This window comes from Varroa jacobsoni, unplaced genomic scaffold (assembly GCF_002532875.2).
Source record: "Varroa jacobsoni isolate VJ856 unplaced genomic scaffold, vjacob_1.0 contig00285, whole genome shotgun sequence".
NCBI lineage: Eukaryota > Metazoa > Arthropoda > Arachnida > Mesostigmata > Varroidae > Varroa > Varroa jacobsoni.
The window spans coordinates 75,158-78,588 of NW_019214440.1; the positions used below are offsets into that span (position 1 = coordinate 75,158).

Consider the following 3,431-nt stretch of genomic DNA (forward strand, 5'->3'; position numbering starts at 1 on the left):
TTTTCTCTGGATAAACTAGCTAAATGATGTCGTCATCGATTGAGTGTATGATCGCTTAGGCGTGACATCTATATTTTTATGTGATTCCCGACATTTAAGAACTTCCCATAATTATTCAGGTACTGTTTGTAAAACTTTCAGATGATTGGATAACTTTCAAAATCCTAGTTACTACATATTGTTCGCAGATCGGTTTGGCCTCCTATTCAACTTTATCAAACGATTTGAATATTTATAGCAGTGTAGAATATTCGTTACGTATTGACTCCAAGCTCCATATTCTGGACGGTCACAGAAATGTGCGTGTACTTATGAATTTTCACTACGTCTACTTATCTGAATGTTTGACCGACCGGGTACCCGGGAGATTTAAAAAGATGCTTGTATTCAAAAAATGCAGTGTCAGTATTCTGTTTCAATGCCATAAGGACGTGAATTTCTAAGTTCCTTGCGCGCATACACAAAACTCTATACAGGGTTAAATAATGATTCCTTCGAAAGTTCCGCCCTGAGAGTGCCGCTTGAGCTGTCGTCGATTCTGTGTAGGTGATCTGGTAATAACGATGCGCTGCATCAGTTGTTTCCGTTGACATGTCCTGTTCAGCATGGGTTGACAGGGTCTGTAAGAGAGCTGCAGTCACAGCTGAAACCATCGCTGTCGAGGGACGTCTGTGCGGTAGACGATTACGGCGACGTGCGTAAGTTCGTGTTTGGGCTGTTTGTTAGCGGACCTCACTGCAATTGTAGTAGAAGCAGAATGCTAGCGTTAACGGAGTCGCTTACTGCTACGACGGACCAAATGCGGGACGAGCGAATCGCACAGGGAGATCTTTGACCCAGCACAATGGAATTGCATGGGGACAATTTCACCAAGCAAAAATACGTTCTGACGGACCGAGACGTAAACGCCAGCTTCGATTGTGAACCTGCTTTAACGGTAGCGGCAACAGTTAGCGCGGTTGGATGTCATCAAAGGTGCTGCTTTTTTGTCAGCGTAAGGCTTGCCTTTCAACATCGTCGATGAGTGCCTTTTGTCATGGAATGATGCCAAAAGAATCGCCTCTATGAGGAGAAAAAGCTAATCTACTGGACAGATAGTCGTTTTTACTAGCAGTCAACTGTAATTTTAAATTGCAGAACGTGTTGATAAGTGCGTACCAGTACTTAGACGTAACTAAATGTTCTAGAGTCCTAAGAACACAATTATATTAGTCAATATCTCGAATATTTTTCCATAAACATATACTATTAGAATTACTGTTAGTAAGTACTGTTTACACAAATTACGTGAACTTATATATATGTATATATACGGAAGGAAGATACCGTGAATCCCATAAAGGAGATTTTCTGGAACTACAATAAATCGTAACCTGCGCTCATCTTTTGACGTGAGTATTATGCAATTCTTCCATCTTCTGTATGTGCACAAAGTATATCTTGGCAGACATCCCTAGACTACACTAGGAATAATTACGAAGCAGGACAATAACTACAAATTTTTGGATCAAGCTTAGGTTCTCTACGTAAACATCGGTGTTTTGGCTAATATCTCAGCGAAGCCAATGATGATAATCACCCGCTGTGCACCTGTGACGATAAAGCTAAATACAATTTGTTTTTATTAAATATTATTGAATATAAATACACAAAATTTTACGTTTCTAGCGATGAAAGTTATGCGGGTTCGTATTAATGCCGGTTCGAAAGTGCCGGTTCGAAAGTGATCAAGATTGCGATGCGTTTTGCCTCCCTTGTGGGGCAAATTCATAACAAATACTGAATTAGTTGCTAAAATGAACACTTAACTGTGTTTGTTAATTCCATTAGATAATCGATTTTTCCAACTGAAAACATTTTTATTGGAAACAAAAAAAAAAAAGCTAAATTACCGTACTATTGCTATTTCCAATTGTTACAAAGCCAAAGTCGACCCAATGAAACGCACATTTGCTTCGACTGAGTGCAAAACACAGGAGATTTCGCAGGGGTCACGATACCCCACAGTCAAGATAAAGACCGGCCAAGGTACGAGTTGGTTATCGTAGCATGCAGCATAGTAGCGGAATGATTATATTCATAGCTATCGGAAGTCGTTCTTTGCGACGGTGTTAATAACATCAGAGATTCAGTTTATACTGTTATCGCTGACATATGCTGAAAAGTAAAATATATACAGCGTGGGTCGGAGGGAACGGGCTGTAGACCTCCGATCCAGACGGACGATGCAATCCATTTCTCACTTACATCCGTCTATGCGGCCGACGCAATCAGTCAAATCCGACTCAGCCAAATCTCAATCCTAGCTTTTTCCCTGTTTGTTTCTCTTAGGCCGCCGGTATAAGCAGCAGATAACATCGTGTTCCCGGAAGCTTTTCCTATTAGCTTATTATGCCAGCGCACTTCAATTGACGCCATCTGAAAAATGAGTGCGCTCATGAACGTTCTACATGAGGCCTACCAGGTCCCATCGAGTTCCACGAATAGAGGAATCGCTAGCTTCGCCCGATCCCCGAGCCTCGGCCGCGATCGGTAAACCCGCGATCAACTCGTGCGCCGTCAACAGTTCGGTTCGCTTAATAAATGACAGTACGTGAAGTTGCACCTAGGACTAGAGGATTAGGTGGCGATTCCTATTGTTCCAAACGCTGTTACCAACACGACTTCTTATTGCTTAAGCTGTCGATGCCATTCCCGATACGGCCGGCAGTTGCGTTCTAATTATCGTCTACCACAATCGAATCATTGTTGGTGTTTTTCTTAGTATGAATAGTACATGTATTTACGGTGTTAGGTCGTTGTTAAATTCGACCTATATACATTTTAGTCGCTGTCAATGCACTCCGCTTCTTTATCTCTATCGACAGGTGGTGAGGTCAATCGTGGTATCATTCTAACAACAGTTACCTTTGTTAGTGTAGAATAAGAACACCACTATTCATTTACTAATCTTTTGGTTACCATCGACAGTATATGCCTTTGCCAAGTAGTTGCTTGCTTCGTCGGTGCGAGGTTTGCCACCTCCCGTTAGTGGTACGCGTCGTTGCTTGCGAAAATTACAAATTATCAAGAACATTATATATATTAGATTGAAAGTTGTGTGTCTCGTATATTTACTGACTAAGAGCTATACAGTCCATTCGACGTGGTCTAGAGCGTGAATCGCAAAAAAAAATTGTAGGATCAGGTAGCCGAATGCAGAATTAGTGTGCATCCTGTGTACTCTAGATCGAGCCCCATTATTGGTTATGTACTCTGTATCGTACATTGATAATAGCATTGCATCAATGGACTTGTGCACGCCCATCGCAATAGAGAATAAATAAGGTAAGCTTATAATCATTTGTTTAGACAGAAGATTTATGGCAAACGGCTCGTTAGCCTCAAAGTGAATTTTCCACTCTGATCAAAAATGAGCCACATCATGCCGT

At 41.4% G+C, this 3,431-nt stretch overlaps 1 long non-coding RNA gene across 1 annotated transcript; it reads left to right on the forward strand.

Annotated features, from left to right (window-relative positions):
- Nucleotides 1-405: 405 nt before the first annotated feature.
- Nucleotides 406-2,654, forward strand: LOC111271018 (uncharacterized). The gene is made up of 2 exons (XR_002686602.2): nt 406-1,391; nt 2,332-2,654. It is a non-coding gene; the product is annotated as an uncharacterized LOC111271018 (long non-coding RNA).
- The last annotated feature ends 777 nt before the right edge of the window (nt 2,655-3,431 follow it).